The sequence below is a fragment of the Pogoniulus pusillus genome, chromosome 5 (genome assembly GCF_015220805.1).
Source record: "Pogoniulus pusillus isolate bPogPus1 chromosome 5, bPogPus1.pri, whole genome shotgun sequence".
Classification (NCBI taxonomy): Eukaryota; Metazoa; Chordata; class Aves; order Piciformes; family Lybiidae; genus Pogoniulus; species Pogoniulus pusillus.
This window is the reverse complement of record NC_087268.1, coordinates 37930642-37952872: the sequence shown is the minus strand read 5'-3', so window position 1 is coordinate 37952872 and position 22231 is coordinate 37930642. Positions and strand designations below refer to the sequence as shown.

General features: G+C 41.6%; 1 protein-coding gene and 1 long non-coding RNA gene across 12 annotated transcripts in view; one reads left to right on the top strand and one right to left on the bottom strand.

Moving 5' to 3' along the window:
* The window catches only part of FGF14 (fibroblast growth factor 14), a 496088-nt gene that overhangs the window by 60730 nt on the left and 413127 nt on the right, over nt 1-22231 (bottom strand). The window lies entirely within an intron of this gene.
* LOC135175715 (uncharacterized) lies at nt 1903-5726 on the top strand. 2 transcript variants are annotated; one of them, XR_010302452.1, is made up of 3 exons: nt 1903-2064; nt 2166-2254; nt 5658-5726. It is a non-coding gene; the product is annotated as an uncharacterized LOC135175715 (long non-coding RNA). The 2 variants fall into 2 exon arrangements; XR_010302453.1 differs by lacking the exon at nt 5658-5726 and adding an exon at nt 2405-3033.

The window sequence follows — 22231 nt, the reverse complement described above, 5'->3', positions numbered from 1 at the left end:
AATAATTACTTTTGTAAAGTTTTTTTCTGCTTTCCATTTGGAATCTTTTAGATGTGCTGATGGTCATGCTTAGCAAGTATTTGTTCCCCAACTTCCAATTTACACAGAGACCAAGGATCCAAAGACTAAATATCACAAGATTCATACTGGTGTTTCAACATGACACTGTTTTGTACATATGCCCCTGTCCTCCCTCCGCCCTTCTCTTTCAGCATTTATACAAAGCTTGCAGAAGCTTCCAAGTAAATAAAGGCATAAAATCTCACAGCGATAGTAAGGTGCTAGATCTGACGTATTACTTTCAGAGTTCCTAGAAGGAATGAAGTAAAGATGATCTCAAACAGTTTCTGACTCAGTTCTGTCACTAAAGCATCCCTTCAGATTGACCACATGATACTGTTCTGCCACAGAAATTATTGTGGATACTCTATTTGTTTAATGCCTTTTTACTCATTTATGTTAAGAAAATTTCCTTGTATCAATTAAATTAGAAATACTTCAAAGACTGTATACAATACAGGATCTGGCAACAGTTCACCACCTGCAAAGCTAATTATGGTGCCTTTTGCTTGCTGGATATTTAGTTCTGCCTTTACGTTAGACATAATGTATTGGTACCTTTTGAAGCTGATAATCATAGAATCAACCAGCTGGGAAGAGATCTCCAAGATCATCCAGTCCAACCTAGCACCCAGCCCTAGCCAGTCAACTAGATCATGGCACTAAGTGCCTCATTCAGGCTTTTCTTGAACACCAGGGATGGGTTCTGCTGGTTTCTGTAATGTATGCCAAACCAGTACTTGAATGGACTACCTGTACCAAACTTCATATGGTACACTGTAAATGTAAAGCTTACCAGCAATTACTGAAAGAACTCCTCTCAAAGATCACAACTGCAAAATGAATGCAACCTGTCAGACCAAATTAAGTGCACAATAAGTGCATAAGAAGCCTGTTTTCGTGTAGACATAAAATACACATGCTCCCAATGGCCTGCTGAATCTCTGTGGACTTGCAGTTAGGAAGAAGTGTGGGCCCATCTAAGTCCTGACACTACTGTGGGTATGCAGAGTGCAGAAGAGCTGTGGGAATGGAATGAAGAAGGATAATAACAAGTGGATGCCTGACTATAAAAGATGTGATGGTTTGGGTGTTCCCTGTCCTCCCCCCCCCCCCCCACTTTGGAAATCACCCAGACTAGACTCAGCCGGCTCTGGAAATATGAATGAAGCTTCTATTTACAGCTGGCACAATATACAAGCAGATATTTACAGTATATACAGTTATATACAAGGTAAAAGGTAATACAGAAACACAACTCCCCTCCCAGAAACCTGAGTCCCCAGGAGGGGCTCTCAACCACCCCTTCACCTTCCCCCTACCCCTCTCAACCTTACCCTGGTCCCTAAGGAAGAATGGAGGTCCGGCCAGTAGGGTTAGGAAGCAAAATGGATTAGCCGAAAATGGAGGGTGAGGTTAGAGAGATGCAGCTCAGCCAGCAGCCCCAGTGAGAGTGGTTATCTAATGTTTTTATTCCTTGTTCCTATACTTCTCAGCAAGCCTACGAGCAAAGTAGACATCACCACTGTTTTTCTTTCCACAGCCTGTAATCTAGTTGTTCTCACCAAAACATTCTAGGCTGCTTCAAACTAGCATACTGACCTTGGTTCCCACCAGCTGCAGGCTACCTTATCTCAGAAGGGATAGGTAATAGACACCTCGTTAATGAGAGTAACAAGGCGTGGTTTATGCTGATGGAGTGGGTTGTCCTTGACTAATTATGCTAATGTGTAGGCGTGTGCTCTACTGGCTGAGTGTATATATTTGGGCTGTAACACAGTAAAATGGTCTCTATCATAATTCACATTGAATTGTCTGGAGTCCTGCGTGGCAAGGCCTTGATCACACTGCTCTGCAGCCCTTTGATCACGGTTCCTGCAGCAAGCAATTATAACAAGCAGCACAGTCTGCAACACTCTATCGACAGAAACCACAGGACAACTTTAGAAACCAAGCTACCTGGCAGACTACAAAATACTAATCATATTCTCAGGCCACAAAGAAGTGAGTATCATTCCAGGTTTGCTTTAGGGACTTCAGATTCCTGTTGTTGGTCCCCTTTTTATCTCTTGTGAGAGAGATAAGTTCACAATTCCTGCCCACAGATGAGAAATGTTGTATCGGTGGGTATTACATACACCTTATCTGTGGATATGCATGACTGGCAAGCAAGGTGTATCACCAAAGCTTTGAGGTAAGAACTGCATCTTTGTGGCGGATGGGTGTCTCAGTGCCGACGCTGATGTGGCTGAGGGGAGAAATTAATTAATGGGAGAGGATATTTATAAAAATATAAGTATTTATTAACTTCCAATATTTCAACCACTGAACTTTGATATTACAGGGTTCTTTACACCGTTATGGAGACATTCTAGGATGTATATGTATCTACAGAACTTATTAATAACTAGCAAACATTCAAACATTCAACTATGAACAGAGAGATTGCTCCCCCTGGCTCAATGCCACCTGAGGTCTTGTGCTGTTTGCCCAGCAAAGCTGAGCTGAAAACTGCTCTCTGCTTTATGGCAGAGGTGATAGAAATGACAGAGGCATCTACTCACAATTCTTACCAATTATTAATCACCCTCTGGGGCTGTGTCAGCCTATTGCAAGTGTCCAATTCTTCAGGGTCTCTGTCTGTGGACCTTTTAGGCTGGAATCCTCTGGCGTCAGGGGAAATGGCAGGCTCTGATCCTTGCTGCTGCTGGATTCTGCTGGCTGCTCTCCATCTCCAGGTGCAGAGGTAGGATTCTGTGCAGTCTGAGCATGGGTCCAATGCTTGCTCCTCAGGCCGATCGAACGCAGACAAGTGGCTCTGCTCCCCCAACCCACGGCAGTGTGCACAGCAGGCACTCATACAAAGGCAGGCAAGCAAGCATGTGGCAGAGCTGCAAGTAATGTGGAGAAGCCCTCTCTGTGGGCCCGTGCACCCCTGTTTACCAACTGTGGGCCAAGAGTTAATGGTCTCATTGGCCACTGGAATGCCCAATCAGGTTGGCAGTCAGCCCAACCCTGCCACACTGGGTAAAACCCACAGGCCTGGACTCCAGGCAGAGCAGGCATAAATACACCTGCTTTCGGCCTGCAGGCCCACCACAACAATCTTCTGAGCTTTATACTGTTTTACAGTATCAAAGTTTTGTAAGTAACAACGAACATCACGAAAATCTCTACAAAACAGCTGACTTTTTTTTGCTGTTGCAGAAAAGAATCGAACATGGTAGTATTTTTCTCTAAAGAGCTGCATAAGAACCTCTAACAACCACATTAAATTCCAATACAAATGGGAATTAATGAGGAAATTCTAGTTCTAATGTTGCATTGACATTTGAAGAGGGCAAATGGACTGGCTGCATGTCAGTTAATACAGCAGCAAGCCCAGGCAACAAAACAATCAATCAGAAAAAAAAATACTGGATTTAATTAGTAGAGAATTGAAAGTTAGAAATTTAATTAGGCAATTCAACATGATACTATGGAAAATATATTCTGTCAGAGAAACACTGTTCCATTATCTGATATAACTTTAAATCTGGCAGATGACAAATGAAATAGTTTATATTCAGATTCACAAATTCGTGGATTGCACTGGGTTGGAAGGGACTCTCCAACTGGATTAGGCTGCCCAGGGCCACACAAAGTTTGATACTGAATATCTCTAGGGATGGGGCCTCAGCCACACCTTTGGGCAATATGTTCCAGTATCTTACCACTCTCATTGTAAAGAACTTCTTCCTTTTGTCTAACTTCCATCTACCCTGCTCGAATTTAAAACCACTGCTACTCCTCCTATCGCTGCAAGCCATCGACACAGTCCTTCCCCAGCCTTTCTGTAGGTCTCCTTCTGACACTGAAATGTAGCTATAAGTTCTCCTCAGAGCCTTCCCTCCAGGCTGAATAGTCCCAGATCAGATCTTTCAGCCTGTCTTCACAGAAGTGCTTCAGCCCTCTAACCATCTTTGTGGCCCTCCTCTGGACCAATACTTTAACTTGGTAAAGCATATTACTTGGTACTGAAAAAATTAAGGTGCCTCAACTACATTTCTATAAGAAATCATCCTAGATTGGTGCTCTGCCATATTCATCAACGATCAAGTGCGAGCTGATGATGTAACTAGGTGGGCTGCATGTAAAAGGGGCAAGTTCAAACAACATACATGTTAATGTAGTCACATGCTATATTAACAGGCATTTGAGGACAAGACTTTTAAAACAAGAAGGAAGAATTATGGAGTATGTTGACACTATAAAGGACAGCAAGTCAATAGGGACAAGCAACTCAGCATGAATTCTTAGTGCATGGTGCTTTGGCAAACAGGGCTTTCAGTAGCGTGGACTTGATAAAAAGACCAACTACTATTCAGAGAAGGAGGTTTTACATCTCTGTACAGCACAATCAGGGCAGTGATGGAATAGTATTTACATTTCTGATGGCCATTGTTTTAAATTTGGAGGCATGGAAATAAACAGCTTTGAAGCTGGCTGGTGCTACATTTATCTGTTCTTTCATCATAGTTCTTTTTGCAAGATTTATACTACACATTTTTGAGGAATGATGCAAGGTTGACAGTTCAAAATGGCGAGATGCCTGATCTTAAAATGGATAAACCCTGAAAGCTGGTAAATAATCACCCTAATGTAGCTACTTTTGCATCTTAGTGTTTAATGGACAGCCTCTGTAAAAAAGTTGCCTCTGAATTATCAGCTAGTATATGCCATCCCTTGTTTAAATTTATAGGAAAGCTTCCAAAGGAGAGTAGGTATATTGACATCTAGTTTAAATGAATGATTTACCACTACAATACCTCTTGAAGATTGCAGTGTAAAAACTTGCTTTAGGACATTTGGCAGCATCTTATAATGCAATGCCATGTAAGGAGACATAACCAAGGTAATTTCTGGCATCATGAGCATACTTTTGTATCCATGGTAATTACTCTCATGAGAAATTAATTAGAATGGGCATAGTCCTAAAATGATGTAGCTACAGTGCTGCTAGATGCACTAATCAGCTCCCTTGCACTGAGCTTGGCTGCCTGAATGTTTTTATATCATGTACTACAGCCTCTGCCTTAGACTTAGAGGAAACATTATTGATTTTCTCTTCACCCTCCTCCAATACCCATGCTGATTACAGGAATGTTATCCTGTTATAGAAAGGAAGAACTAATACAGAATTAAGCAATATATCTGGCAAATGCTAAAATGATGCTGTAATGGTTTGAGCCACATCACATATATATATACAGATATATGAACACATATACATACATACATATACACATATACCACAGTATTCTGAGCAATGCTGGCTGCATGGTGTGAGATGTTAAGTAGTTAGTAATTGTGGGGTGGAGGTTGGTCTCTCTTTCTAGATTTGTTTTTGCATGGCATGGGTTTGGTCAGGGATTTTTCCTTTTTTTCCTCTTCCCCTGTCTCTTTTGGTCTAATCTGATATCTTTGCAATGGAGAGTAAATAATTTGGTGTAACTCAACAAAAATTCTCCACTTTTCCTCCTTTTTATCTCTTTCCAGTGAGGGAGGGAGGGGAGTGGGATAGCAGTCAAGATAAACTGTGCATCAATCTTTTACAGGTGCCTACATGACAGACTAAATAATGTTGAGCAAGTTTTGCCCAGTGTTCTGAAGCACAAGACAACTCCATTCTATAAGCTTTATGATACAGCTCTAAACCAAGGCTCAAAGGTTTGTTGAGAAATAGAGCATACTGGTTGTACATGCCAGAGCACTAATGCAGATCATATGAACTTTGGATTAGATCTAGCTCACAATCTAATTTGTCAAGATGCAGGTCAAATTGACTACTCGCTATCCACCACATAGGCAAGTGCACAGCATACCAATGGTAATGCCAGGAACACATGTTCATTACTTGGTATTCCATACCAAGATAAAAGTGATACTCATTGTGTAGAAGAGTTAGAATTCATTTATGGCATCTTTCATTGAACATATCTTAGAAAAAAGCTACATTTTCTAGAAAAAGCTACATAAAAAGCAACTTCCTGTAGGTGGGTAGGGAAAGAAGTATTCCTAGCCAAATCAACAATCAACTATAAAATAAATAGTTATGTATTTATATTATTTTTACACAATATTTTATACAATATTATCAGGAACAGTGTGGCCAGTAGGACAAGGGAGGTTATTCTTCCCCTGTACTCAGCACTGGTCAGGTCACACCTTGAGTACCATGTCCAGTTCTGAGCCACTCAATTCAAGAGAGATGTTGAGGTACTGGTACGTGTCCAGAAAAGGGCAACAAAGCTGGTGAAGGGCCTGGAACACAAATCCTATGAGGAGAGGTTGAGGGAGCTGGGAGTGTTTAGGCTAGAGAAGAAGAGGCTCAAGGGGGACCTCATTGATGTCTACACCTGAAGGAAGGCAGTAGCCAGGTGGGGGTTGGTCTCTTCTCCCAAGCAACCAGCAACAGAACAAGGGGACATAGTCTCAAGTTGTGCCAGGGTAGGTATAGGCTGGATATTAGGAAGAAGTTCTTCACAGAGAGAGTGATTGCCCATTGGAATGGGCTGCCCAGGGAGGTGGTGGAGGCACCGTCCCTGGGGGTCTTCAAGAAAAGCCTGGATGAGGCACTTAGAGCCATGGTCTAGTTGATTGGATAGGGCTGGGTGCTAGGTTGGACTGGATGATCTTGGAGGTCTCTTCCAACCTGGTTGCTTCTATGATTAAATAATAAAATACTTGCACTGTTGCTAAATTTCTTACTTTTTTTAGTTGTGAAGCCATGAATGCTAACCTTTGACTTTCAGGGTAAGACTGTACAGTATGTAGATATGAAAAAATATTTTTGTGAGAGTACCATGACTTATTATGATGTTACATCATGAAATCAGGACATGTTTCTACAACTGACTGCATGCCCACTGAGAAATACCCTCTGAATAAAATGATTCAAGCAGGCATGCAAAATCTACTCAAGCAGGAAAACAATACACATCACAGCTCTGCAAGAAAAATCTTGGTATGACAAAGTATGCTATAAAATTATACCTCTGCAAAAATTCAACAGAAGTCTGTTATTTTTTTTAATTCCTGAAAGAGTGCAAAACCACCAGAAATGGACTATTCTTTTTCTTACACAAAGAAAGAGCAAACTACAGTTGGGATACAGTCACTGCATTCTGTCTATCAGAGAGAAGCTTTTCAAGATAGATTTTATGCTCCAGAGGGTACAGAAGTTTGAGGTGCAAAAAGAAGGAACACTACTGCAGTAGATGATTTCTAAAATATACTGAATTCAGGGTAAAAAGCAACCTGAATTTCACAATGTGAAAAACTCAAGCTGTCCACTCCATTTCTGTCTTAAAGCAATCAACAACCTCATCAAACCTTACAATGTCCTTATCCTTTGGATTTCTTTTACATTTTTCTATAACTTTTGTCATGGATTTTGCAGTATTTCAAAATTTGCATTAACATAATTCTAGTTTAACCCTGTAAATGTCCACTGAATTCTACTTTATCACCACAGAGAAAATCAGAAAAATAATATTCAATGAAAACCATGTAAAATATAATTTGCATGTCTTTGCTCAAAACGAATTAAAAGTAAAATGCGTTAGTCTAGGTCATTCCAGACAGTAAAAAAAAAAGGAACTCTATGATTGTTTTTAGTGATCAGTGATTTTACACATAGAAAGTCTGCACTTGTTTTTCAGCAGAGAAGCACAGAGAACAGTGCCAATCCCAATTTCAGTTAACAATTTTATAAGCAATCTGATGGGATAACGATATTAATTAGGTTCACAGATAATACTAAATTGAAAGTTGCTGTAAGCACTAATGAGATTTGGGATATAATACAAAGGAATGAGAATTTACTACAATGAACTCCTCCATACCCGAGAATCATCCTATATTGTTATGCTCTATTAACAGCTAATTGAAAGTTAGTATTTTAAGTTCTCAACCTCACTGCATTTGATGGAAATGTGCTCATTCTGCAGTAAAAAAATAGTATTAATGACAACACACACATACAGTAAGAGAGGTTATATTAAATACAGCAAATGTGAAGAATATTTGGAGGAAGTAACTTGGACTGCACACAGAGGAGGAAATTTTGACTACACTTATCCCAATATCAGTCCCAAAGAGATTCAAGAGAGATGTGCACAGTACAATGTTTTATTAGCAAGCCAAGATTTTGGTTATATGCTGCTGTATTCACAAAACTGATTTCTTAATGCAGATGACTTTGCTGATATTACACTTGGAATATCATATGCAGGTTTGAAGCTTCTGCAGGCTGCTGAATGAGAGAAATTTGGTGGAAATGCACAGAAGTGGTTGAAATCTTGAGGTGCTGGAAGGTGTCCAGAGAAGGGCAACAAGTCTGATGAAGAGCCTGGAACATAAACCTTATGAGGAGAGGCTGAGTGAGCTGGAGGTGTTTAGCCTGGAAAGGAGGAGGCTCAGGGCAGATCTCATTGCTCTCTACAACTACCCGAAGGGAGGTCACAGCCAGGTGGGGGTTGGTCTCTTCTCCCAAGCAACCAGCAATAGAACAAGGGGACAGTCTCAAGTTGTGCCGGGGGAAGTATAGGCTGGATGTTAGGAGGAAGTTGTTCACAGAGAGAGTGATTGGCATTGGAATGGGCTGCCCAGGGAGGTGGTGGAGTCACTGTCCCTGGAGGTGTTCAAGAAAAGCCTGGATGAGGCACTTAGTGCCATGGTCTGGTTGACTGGCTAGGGCTGGGTGCTAGGTTGGACTGGCTGATCTTGGAGGTCTCTTCCAGCCTGGTTGATTCTATGATTCTATAATTCATGCATTCATTAGAAAAAAAAATGAGAAAGTTTGGTGAGGAGAGGACAGAGTAAAAAAATTATCACTGAAATGTGGACTGTAGAAAATGGAGAAAAAGAGATGCTAAAGGAGACAGAACCAGATATACTTAACAGTAACAAGATTCACATTTCTAAAAGTAAAAACAGATAGTGATAAACTAGTCAGACTAATGTCTTTCCAGCAGTTAAATTCCTCTGTATTGTGCTACATTTAATTGCAGCCATTGTCTAAGAATTAATATTAGCTAATAGACTTGTTATCTTCTTTATTAGTGCTCATTATGCTAAGCTACACTGCATTTTGGGCTGCTGCCATTCCCATTTTATTTAAATTTTGTGTACTAAATATATTTAATCCATTCACTGCTGCCAAACACTAATAACAGGAAAGAACTCTGGAAAAGAAATATCTGAATTTAAATATATAAATGAACATAATGCTTTAACAAAGTATTATCAAATAACAAAGATTAATCCTACCTTGACAAAAAAGAACACCAGGTGGGATAAATCTTTTATATCATAAATATCTACCAAATTGAGCTTATGCTAAAGCTATTTTTAAAGGATTTATCCTTTAAAGGATAAAGTTTAAAATACATCCCATACTTCTGTAGATCCTTCAATGTTTATATAACAAAAGCCTTGCTGCAATGATGGCAAGGTTGAGCTCTTTAAGGAATTGTTTTGAAATGGGACTATTACCATCAGCTAGAAGACAATGTGGACCTTGCTATTTTAACACATGTCTTCATGGAAAGGTTTTATTAGTTTCTTGGAAGTATGAATTGCTATACTATTTATTTGTTTGGGCAATATTTTTATGAGTGACTTGAAAGACAGTTTTGCCATTGACTTGATAATCTTGTCATAATTTGTCTCATGCTTATATTATAACTCAAGTGATGATACCAAAGTGTTTTCAAAATAAATTAGAAAAAAACCCAGTGTAATAGTCTGATTCTTCACTTCACTGGGGGTACTGGTAGATAGTAGGCTGAAGATGAGCCAGCAGTGTGCCCAGGTGGCCAAGAGAGCCAATGGCATCCTGGCCTGCATCAGGAACAGTGTGGCCAGCAGGATGAGGGAGGTTATTCTTCCCTTGTACTCAGCACTGGTCAGGCCACAACTTGAGTACCATGTCCAGTTCTGGGCCACTCAATTCAAGAGAGATGTTGAGGTACTGGAACATGTCCAGAGAAGGACGACAAGGCTGGTGAATGGCCTGCAACACAAACCCTATGAGGAGAGGCTGAGGGAGCTGGGGTTGTTTAGCCTGGAGGAGTCTCAGGGGTGACCTCATTGCTGTCTACAACTACCTGAAGGGAGGCTGTAGCCAGGTGAGGGTTGGTCTCTTCTCCCAGACAACCAGCAACAGAACAAGGGACACAGTCTCAAGTTGTGCCGGGGAAAGTATAGGCTGGATGTTAGGAGGAAGTTGTTGCCAGAGAGAGTGATTGGCATTGGAATGGGCTGCCCAGGGAGGTGGTGGAGTCACCATCCCTGGAGGTGTTCAAGAAAAGCCTGGATGAGGCCCTTGGTGCCATGGTCTAGATGATTGGATAGGGCTGGGTGTTAGGTTGGACTGGCTGATCTTGGAGGTCTCTTCCAACCTGGTTGATTCTATGATTCTATGATTACAGAACAACTCTCACCTACAGTAAAACAATACAGTGCATCTTTAGAGTCAATGAGTCTGTTCCTCAAAAATCAGCTATAAATGTGTAGCATTTGTAGTTATGGCAATTTGGGACATGCTACCTGAGTAAAGTCAGAAAGAAGTCAGGCTTCTTTATACACACACCACTGCTCAGGTACAGATAAACATATCTAGATCGCTCTCACTGCTAAGGATAGGAGGGTCTGGACTTGATTCCCCTCCTATGTTAAGCTCTGTGCCATGCAGTGATAAGCACATGTCTTGACTAGGTAACTCAGCTCTTCATAGCAATGGATGTGGTGTTTTGCTAAGGTAATTAACATCCTGACAACTGTATTTCTATGAATGTGGAGATCCTTTGGGTGTTACCCTCCCCCCCAGACTAGACTCAGCTGGCTCTGGAAATTGAATGAAGCTTATATTTACAGCTAGCACAATATACAAGCAGATATTTACAGTATATACAGTTATAGACAGAAATATACAAGGTAAAAGGTAAAGCTTTATATTTACAGCTTAGCACAATATACAAGCAGATATTCACAATATATACAGAAATATACAAGTTAAAAAGGGAATACAGAAACACAACATCTCTCACAGAAACCTGAGTCCCCAGGAGGGGCTCTCAACCACCCTTCCACCTTCCTCCCACCCCTCTACCTTACCGAAAACTTTGCCTTATGCTCAAGGTAGTTTGGAGGGCTGGCCAGGGGGGTTAGGAAGTAGATTGATTAGTCACACAGATGGCAGGTTAGGTTAGAGAGAGAAGTTCAGCCCAAAGCCCAGACAGAGAGCGACTCTGTCATCTATGTTTGTGTTCTTGTTCTAATACATCTCAGCAAGCCTATGAGAGCAGACCACCATTGTTGCCTTTTCACAGCCTGTCATCTAGTTCTTCTCACCAAAACATTCTAGCCAGCTTCAAAATAGCACACTCATATTGAGACTGAACAGAGAAACAATGAGTATCAATGTGTGAGTAACTGAGCAGCACTCCTGAGAAGCTGCACAGTCTCTTGGTTGGCCAGTTAAAAAAGAAGGTAATGGAAGGATGGCAACCCACAGCTTCAGCTGTTCAGAAGCTTCTGACCCTGTCACACTAAATCACAGTATCACAGTATCACCAAGGTTGGAAGAGACCTCAGAGATCATCAAGTCCAACCCTTTACCACAGAGGTCAAGGCTAGACCATGGCACCAAGTGCCACGTCCAGTCCTGCCTTGAACAGCTCCAGGGACGGCGACTCCACCACCTCCCCGGGCAGCCCATTCCAGTAGCCTTTACACAAAGAGGAGCAAGAGTGTCAAAAAAGCAGCCAAGTTTATCTGTTCTGTATGTGTAACTTAATATGATGGGTGGAAAAAAACAAATAACTGAAACTTAACTGTCATGGCTTAAGTTGAATATGTGCTGCTATTATTCACATCACGCTGTTATTCTGCCAGCTTCAAAATTAAAGTACTGGCTGCAGCAAAGTATTATGGGGCTTGAAGTTCAGATTGCAACATGAGAGGTTTCCTGTTATGGTTCCTGCTTTTGGGTTCTGAGTTTTTTGGGTGTTGTCTCTTTCCTGCAGCAATGGTGGTGAGATGGGTGGGATTGGGTTAGCACACTGGTTTTCTGCTTCGTGCTTTTTATTTTTCTGCATTTCACTGTGCTTTCTCTGCAAAAGGGCTAAGGTAATTGTTTAGTGTATTATTAGGCATTTATGTTCTCTTATTTAATACTAAACTCTTACTGCAACCCAGAGTTTTTGTGTGTTACTTTTCCCTCATTTCTAGGAGGGAGGGGGGAAACAGGCAGGTTAACTCATTCTCAGGTTGTTTATATTAACATGATTGTTTGAAGTATTTTTTGAAAACTAAATATAATTAATGCTATATCTTTGGTAGAGGAAATTGATTTTTTTTTCCTGACAAAATGTTATATTTTTGTTAAATGAGCAATAGTTTTAAATTGACAAAAGAATCAATCAGCATTTAAAGAGCATTATTTGCTAGATGAATACTGAAAAAGACAAGTTGAGTATGTGTATCTCAGCACTGATGTCCAGTCACATTAAAATATTCATTCTACCAATGTAGTCCAAGTTGGAGCTGCAGTTTGAAGACTTGGTAGGGTCACAAAGGCCTCCAGGAAACAAATTCAGCCTAAGAAACTTCCTGCTAAGTCCTGCTCTGTTGCATTGTCTACAGAGGGCTACAGAAGGGCTGAACTCCGGAGTGAAGCATTCCTCTTAGACACCTGAAGTCTGGGGCAAACATGAGCATTATCCCAGGAGTTTCTAACAACCATGCTTTGCATACTTTACTCACTACTAGCTTTTATCTGACATCTGATGTGATGGTAACCAAGCCATTTGGGAAGATAGATTTGAGTTCACATGATGTTCTACACAGTATTACAACTAATACATCCCTGTCCTTCTCTCCAGTTCCCACTCCACTCCTGCTTTCCTCTTGCACACTAAGTATCCAGTTAAATGTTTCAGTAAATAAACAGATGAAGGACATTTGGCTTCTATTGCTTTTACACTACAGTGCTGGCAAATAAAGATGTTGCTCTTTCCTCAATTCACAGAACCCCTTCAGATTTTCTCTTTAAATCCTCTGTCCATCGATTACAGTTCAAGCAAACTGAAAATTGCATTTCAAAAAAATCTATGATCATGAAGCTCATTCAAAAGCTCTCTCCAAAAGAAGAACAGAAGCAGCCTCTGCTTTATTTTGGGAGCCCAAGTTCCCCACAAAGCAGAAAAACAGCCAACTGGAAAAGAGTTTCCAAATTTACTTGCAAGACTGGCAATGAATCAACAAGATGGTAGAGTGGAGGGGAGTTGGTAACCTTTTTTTTTTTTTTGTTAAAAATCATTAGAAAATCATTGTAAACAGTGAAATGGCAAGAGGTTGTCAGTCCATATAAAAATACCTTCAGCACACTGAGTCACAAAAGATAGCTGAGAGTATAGGAAGCCAAGCTCCTCAATGGGTTCCACAGAACATGAGCTACATTTATAAAACCATCTAGTGTTTTTATGAACAGTTATGTTTACTCTTAAGTCTAGCAAAATCACCCACCACTGAAATTCCTGAGACATTTTCATCTTCCTAATTTCACTTGCTACTCTAAAACCACTGAATACCCTCTGAACCATGACAACCTTTGCTTCCCCTGCAGTAGTGTTGTGCTAGTTTGAATCTAGCTAGAATGTTTTCATAGAATCATAGAATCAACCAGGTTGGAAGAGACCTCCAAGATCATCCACTCCAACCTAGCACCCAGCCCTAGCCAGTCAACTAGACCATGGCACTAAGTGCCCCATCCAGTCTCCTCTTGAACATCTCCAGGGATGGTGACTCCACCACCTCCCTGGGCAGCCCATTCCAATGGCAAATCACTCTCTCGGTTTTGGTGAGAAGGATTTTGTTGAGAAGGATTAGAACACAGGCTGTGAAAGAGAAAAAAACAATGGTGATGTCTAATTCACTCATAGGCTTGCTAAGAGGTATAAGAACAAGAATCCAAAAGTAGATAAGGGAGTCATTACGGATTCTTCTGGGGGAACTGGCTGAGCTGCATTTCTCTCTAGCCTCTCTGATGTCTCTCTGACTAATCCACTTTGCTTCCTAACACCCTGGCTGAACCTCCATTCTTCCTTGGGACTAGAGTAAGGTTGAGAGGGGTGGAAGAAGGCAGAAGGGGCGGTTGAGAGCCCCTCCTGGGGACTCAGGTTTCTGGGAGGGGAGTTGTGTTTCTGTATTACCTTTTACCTTGTATATTTCTGTATATAACTGTATATACTGTAAATATCTGCTTGTATATTCTGCTAAGCTGTAAATAATAAGCTCCATTCAATTTCCAGAGCTGGCTGAGTCTAGTCTGGGTGACTTCCAAAGTGGGGGGTGGGGCAGGGAACACTCAAACCATCACAGGTGTCTGAGCAAAACAGCAAAGAAATGAAGAAGTGAAAAAAGGAGGACTTTCTTAAATGAATATCTTTGCTGGTGTTACCTAATACTTTTAGGGATGTATGAACACAACCTAATCCTCTCAGATCACCTCTTTTTCACAGAAATTTGTATTACTGAAGTTAGCTGGGTTACTTTGAAATATTTCAGCTCCTCTCACAGCTCTGCTACAAGACCTGTCACAGTAAGAAGCACTGAAATAAGTAAAACATGACTTCCCAACTGTTTAAATTATGTAAAATGCTAGCAATATTCTAAATGCAGGAAAACTGTTTCTTTAATGCTCCTTTATGACAGTTCACCACAACTGCATCCATTTCAAAGGCTTCTGCTCCCCACACAGAATTAAATAGCAGCTACAAACGTCCTTTGAACAAGACCTGCCATCAGTGGGATAGCAACACACGCAGCCTGGGGGCTGGTATCAAACAGTCCCCCCAAAGAACGATTATGAAGGAACCAAGGACATCTAAAGAGAGAAATCTAGGCTGAGAACTATTTGAGGAATTATCTTGAGAGACATTTCTTCCAGAAAATATATCAGACATGGTTTACACTACAAAGCATCTTCTACCAGTGTGGTCTGGGGCATACACGTATTCTAGTCGAGTTTCAGTCTCAACAGCTGAACCCTGACCTTCTGCAAGTAAAGTAATAGCAATCCTTGGAGTTATGCGAGCCTTTGATTGATGCTGCTCCCCTGTGGCAGTCTGTGTAGGTGTCTGTCAGCACAAACAGCTCTAATGTCACTGCAGCAATGCCACTGTCTGTAAAACTGGCTCTGGTGGCCAGACTTTCTAACTCTCTTGCCCAAGGATTACATGAAAACATGACTAATAAGCTTTAAGATGTCACTGTGTCTTGGAAATGTCCCTTCTTTGTCTAGGTTATCAGCATAAGTGGGTGCTAGTGCCCTAGACAGGGAAAGAGATCCAGCATTTTTTATAGCCTGAGGGTAAAATAAAATAGTGCACAAGTCCAGATGCCAGAGATCAGAGGAACTACAGCTATTCCTCTGGACATTAAAAAAGGAGACACAAAATTTAATGGAAGCCCCTCTTCACCACATGTGGAAAGCAGAGCTCTGAAGGAAGAAGACAAAAGACATAAACAAAAGACAGTGCTGCCACATGAGGATATTGTATAGAGCTTAGTGCCATTTTGTACAGGGACTCAGCAGCATTCCAGGAGCACAGAAGACTCTTCCAACATCCAGAGGACAGCTCCTCAGCATCACAAAGCAAGGAAGAGTTCGTAGGGAAAGGACACGCAGAAGATGCAGAGCCCAGAAAGATCAAGGGCCTCTTTCAGACTCAATGAAACCATGGAGAAAGATGGAAATGTAAACTAGTAATTTACAATGCACAAGCAGGAAAAAATAAAATGAGAAAAAAAACATTCCTCATTGCCTCAGCATTTCATTCCCAATGTCCCATCACAGTCTCTAAACACTTCTCTCTTCCCTATAAATGCCAGCTAACAGAGACAGTCTATTTCAAGGTAGGCAATTTGTTTCTAGGGCACGTACACGGTAAAAGAAGGTACACAGGGTGACAAATTGTTAATCACAACCTACGAAGATCATGCAAAAAAACACTGTGTCCTCAGCAAATCTGTCAGTGTGTGGTGGTTTTTATTGTAGGATGTGGGTTTGGATTTTCTTTTAAAGCTATAAAGTCAACTGAGAAGCCTGGATTCTCAAAGAAAATATTCTATCAGAGACTTTTAATGTAGTCAAAAGTAGAAGTGCTCACAAACGAAGGAAACAAAATGTATGTGGAACAGTACTGATCCAAGTTAATTCAAGTGTGCCAAATATATCAAAGTAAATTTGCAAAGAATTCAGCAGCTGGATACCTGGACTATGGCACATTGCAAACATACTAATAAGGACTCATCAAAAGTAGTGGCTCCACTAAAAAACACACTGGGTTTTTTTTGCATTCAAGATCAAGTACAATGGAAACTACTTGTGTGCTGCACCTCAGTTTCATAATCAAGTTAAGAACAAAATGGCATCAGCAGTTCTTTTCTGTAGGGACTGAGATTCATCTGAACTTTTGCATATCAGTGCATATTTATTTAAATTCTCCTGGAGGAGTGACAGTTTTGTTCTTTACTTTTATTTGGGAAAAAAAAAATCACAAAAAAACCCCAAACCAAACACTGCTTAAACATGGGGGGAAGCAAAGCAAAAACTCTTCTGTTCAGAGGGCAGTTAGAGTAGGTGCTCCCCCAAGCCTTTGAGCCATGCAAGGTGCTCATGCTCTAATGAGGAAAAACACATTGCTGTCTACAACTACCTGAGGGGTGGTTGTGGCCAGGAGGAGGTTGCTCTCTTCTCTCAGGTGGCCAGCACCAGAACAAGAGGACACAGCCTCAGGCTGCACCAGGGGAAATTTAGGCTGGAGGTGAGGAGAAAGTTCTTCACTGAGAGAGTCATTGGACACTGGAATGGGCTGCCCGGGGAGGTGGTGGAGTCGCCGTCCCTGGAGCTGTTCAAGGCAGGATTGGACGTGGCACTTGGTGCCATGGTCTGGCCTTGAGCTCTGTGGTAAAGGGTTGGACTTGATGATCTGTGAGGTCTCTTCCAACCCTGATGATACTGTGATACTGTGATACATGGCACAGTCACTATGTATCTGCCCTTCTTTGCTGCCATGCTTCCTCAGGTCACTTCTGCAAAGAACTGAGCAGCACATGTGAACATTGGTAGCTCCGAGGTATCTCTCAACAGCAGCAACATTGCTCAAGAACAGCTGAGAAATCACCATACCACCCTTGTCCCTGTGCTAGACCAGGAGATTGGCAGCTTTTTTGCTGTGCAGATAAAGCTTTTTGTAGGCTGAGGGATGCAAAGACCCCAGCAGGTTCCGGTTTCTCTCGTGAGAGAGGTGGGGAGAGCTTGTGGGCAGAGCCGCAGCCACTGCAGACTTTAAACACCGTCGGACCACTGGGATCTGTCATGTCTGTGCATCAGGCAAGGTCAATCAACAAGCAAGGTGAGTCATCCAGGTGTGTCCCAGCCGCCTGTGAAGTCAGTCAGTTGTAGAGATCCTGCCGTGGTTACAACCAGGCTGAGGGCTGCTGTCAGTAGAACTGTGAGTACCCAGATGGAGACTCTGCATGGACATGTAGGTGTGCAGGTCCCTGGCTGTGGAGAGCGCCAGAGGCTGGCACTTGCAGTGGAGAGTGGCAGATAGGACTCCTCTATTAGATGTGAACAGGTGAATGATCTCCTCAAGCTGGTGGCTGAGCTCAAAGAAGTTGCCAGGCAAAGGATTATAAGGGAATGTGAAGAGGAGACAGACTTGTATAACCAGACTGTGATCCTCAAGGAAGGGGCAGCAAGTGTGGGCGGCACAAGAAGCAGGGATCCCATGTCCTCCTGTCACTCAGAAAGAGATCTGAGAGAAGGGGGGAGAACGGAGGCAGGTTCCCCTCCAACGAGGCAGGAGGCCCCTCCCAATCCTCTCCACCTTTGCAGCTGTCACATAACAGGGATGGGGCTCTTGAACCAAGCCCAGACAAATGAGGATGGAGATGAATGTCTGTGCATGCAGCTACGCAGGACTCGTCAGCCAGTGCCACTATTTAGGACTGCTGCAAACTAGAAAAAAAATGAGGTGGTACTAGTAGGGGATCCCCTTCTCAGGGGAACTGAGGGTCCAATCTGCAGGCCTGATCCATCCCACAGGGAGGACTGCTGCCTGCCTGGGGCACGGGTTAGGGAGATTTCTAAGAGACTCCCCAGTCTGATGCGGCCATCAGACTATTACCCACTGCTACTGCTGGTTATGCAGACCGGGAGTGAGGAGGCAATGGACAGGAGTACAAAAGCAATTAAAAAAGACCTTAGGGCTTCGGGGAGATTACTTGAGGGCTCAGAAGCACAAATGGTGTTCTCGTCAATCTCTCTAGTGACAGGAAAAGATACTGAAGGAGAGAAAAAAATGGTTTAGAAGTTGGTGCCACCAATAGAACTTTGGCTTTTTTGGTCATGGGGAAGTTTTCTTGGCACTGGGTCTAGTGGCGACAGATGGAGTTCATCTATCCCATAAGAGGAAAAGAATCCTTGCACATAAGTTGGCTGGGGACACTGGCAAGGCTTTAAACCAGTTTTAAAGGGAGATGGGGATATAGCTAGCCTTGCCATCAAAACTCCTGTGTCTAGCAGCCCACCATTTCTAGAGCAATGTGTTGGCAAGTTAGATAACCAGAAGGTCTAACCCCATTAAGGTTGAAAACTCTATACTCAACTCCTTCCAAGAACTGTTTCTACACCAATGCACACAAGGAAACTATGACATAGCAGCCATCACGGAAACCTGCTGGGATGACTTCCACAACTGGAGTGCTGCAATTGATGGGTACCAGCTCTTCAGAAGGGATAGGCAAGGAAGAAGAGGTGGTAGGGAGACACATGAAATCATGCAAATTGATGAAGGTGATGATAAGGTTGAGTCTTTGTGTGTAAGAATCAGGAGTAAGGCCAGCAAGCAACTCTACAGGCTTGGGGAAGTGTGGCTGGAAAGCTGTCTAGCAGAAAGGAACATGAGACTTGTAATAGATGAACAACTTAATATGAGCAAGCAGTGTGTCCAGGTAGCAAAGAAAGCCAATGGCATCCTGGCTTGTATTAGAAATGCTGTGTCTAGCAGGTATAGGGAGGTGATTGTCCCCTTGTATTCAACTCTGACGCAGCCACACCTCAAGTATTGTGTTCAGTTTTGGGCATCTCATTACAGGATGGATGTGGAGGTGCTGGAGTGTGTACAGAGAGGGCAATGGAGCTGGTGAAGAGTCTGAAGTGAAGAGTCTGAAGAACAAATCTTATGAGGAGAAACTGAGGGAGCTGAGGCTGTTTAGTTTGAAAAAGAGGAGGCTGAGTGGAGACTTCACTGCTGTCTACAGATACCCAAAAGGATGCTGTGGAGAGGCTGTTGCTGGTCTCTTCTCACAGGTAAATAGTGATAGAACAAGAGACAATGGCCTCAAGCTGCCATGGGGTAGGTTTAGACTGGGCATTATTGTAATGGTGGGGAATATGGTGCAAGATAAGATTTTTTTCAAAATTAATATAGTTTATTAATGTTAATATTCAAGAATCTTGCTATGGGCCACAACTTTTAGTAATAAGTTCTTTGCAACAGTCATGAAAACATTACACAGAGGAAAGGGCAGAATGTAGAACACTTAAGAAATAACTAGCAATAATATAACAAACATTAAACCATTAGAACTGGAGATTCTTGTGGTCGATTAAACCACTTATCCACTACCTAGACTCAAGAAGCTCTTTTCTGCTTAAGGCAGAAGGCACTTGGATTCACTTGAAGAGGGTTTAAGTATTTACTCACAAAATTAGTATCTCTGCATTTCCAGGGCTAACTACAGTTTTCAGACAGTACTCAAATGCTTTCATGGAGGGTTTTTTTGTGTAGCCCATTGGAATGGGCTGCCTAGAGAGGTGGTTCAGTCACCAACTCTGGATGTGTTTAAAAGTCATTTGAATGTGGTGCTTGGGGATATGGTTTAGGGGTAAACCTTGTAGAGTAGGGTTATGGGTTGGTCTTGGTGATAGCAAGAGTCTTTTCCAACCTATGATTCCGTGATTTGGTGAGTTAGGACCTTGTGATATTTCTGCTGTCTGTATCATTTTATTCTGTGTCTCCAAACCAACTTGTGCCTGCTCAAATAGGAAGGAAATCTTTGTCTTCTCTTTTCCAGGCAAAGATCAGTCTGGGCCTGCAAGATCTGCCATTGAGATTGCAATGGCACTAAATTGCCTTGCAACTTGTTGTCAGTGGCTGATAACTTTGCTTACTCTGGATTTTCTGACGCCAAAATAATTACTGTTGTCCAGTCCTAGGCAGGACAGCAAGCTGTACTTCCACCATTGAGTCAGCTCTTGCGGTTCTCACAGCTGATTGCATTGCAGGGATAGAAAGAGCATGATGTACTATTGCAGAAATTACATTGCCCCAAAATTAAATGCTCTACAACCAAGTAGCTGCACTTCCCCATACCCATCACTGAATTTTTAACAGACTCACAACTACTACTCTACTGCAAGCAACTGGTGTGTATATGTCTGTATCATCTGGTGACTCATTTACTATCCTCAATGTGCAGCCCTCAAATGATCTCAATTTCAGTATAGCACCCTTGATTGCTCTGGCAGTTGCTCTGAATGAAGGAATATACACTCTAATATACACTCACATACACTCTAACCAAAATATCTCACCTCATTTTTCCAAAATAGAAGCTTGTAACAAGGAAGTGGTGAGAAAATCAGTTGAAGAAAGAATTAGGGAAAAAAGCTGGAGATTATGTCTGGATGCTTACAAAAACTAAAGGAGAAGATAGAAAAAACGAGTTTTAGGGAGTCCTCACCAGCTACCATAACCTGAGAGTGTGTTACAGCATGGAACAAAAGCAGTATATGTGGAGGCAATGTTGGGAGTAGAGTGTCTGTATAAGTCTATAATTAGTTTCCACCACTACAAAATGTTGCTGACAGAAAGGTTTTCATTAGAAAAAGACTAAAATATGAAAGAAATATGGCACCATAACAAAGACACAAGTTGTGCACTGTCAGAAATGTTACTAGTGCAATATTTTAGTGCACCAATGAGTACATGAAGGTGGCAGTTCTTGGACTTTGCATCTACAGTGGATTAAAAAATAACTGATGTAGTCTGTGTCTTTTGAAATCCCAGAATACAGGTGAAGCACCCATTTATTATGTAACATCATGCAAAAAGTATAACCTGAAGTACTGTAAAAGATGCTTCAAAATAAAATACTTTTAAAAGGTACATTTGCATGTTTGACTCAGACTGATTTCAAAGTCTACTGACTTACTGGCTATTCAGAAATACGAATCAAGATTTTCATATAGCACAATTAGTAGAGAATACGATGATATATTCTACTGAGTGTACTAAGCTATCACAGTGTCAGTTATTTATCAAGGTAAAGGCTAGATCTGCAATACCAGTTTCTAAAAAATACTGCAAATGTCACTCAAGAGCCTGCAGAATCCCCAGATATAAATCACAGAGAAGTAATTCTGGATCATACCTTTTACCCAGTTACTCCATGTATAGAGAACTCTCTCTGGTGTTACAAGATCACTGTTATAAACATACACAGAGCAGACAGCACCATATTAAACTGTAGTACAAATATTCACTCATTGCTTCATGGTTCATGGATAACTTAATGACACAAAATATGCTCCTTTTGAGTTTCATTAACCTTCTCATTGTCTTGGGCATGCCAACTCAACTCCTACAAAAAAAGGAGTAGAAAACTATAAGGTAAAAAAATGAAATTCAGCTATCACAATGATTTAGATAGAGACCTATATCAAATTCAGAGCTGACAAGCAGATGCTGAAGTTGTATATGTCACTCTGCACAACTGTAAATAAAATTTTTTATTCCCTGCAATTTTGTGAACTGGCAAAACTAGGGATTGTTAAAATGAAAATATTAGAAGAGTGCTTCTCACCTTGCTGAAAGTGGTCTAAATTATCAGCAGTAAAAGGTCTCTAATCAAGACCTCCAACACTCTTCTGCTTTCAAAACCACCATGGCTTTAGATGTCTTTTAGGGCTAAATTCAATACTGTGGTCTAGTGAGTACCTGGAAACTTTTAGATCCCATCCCTTGAAGGTGGTAGATACAGTACTCAGAAG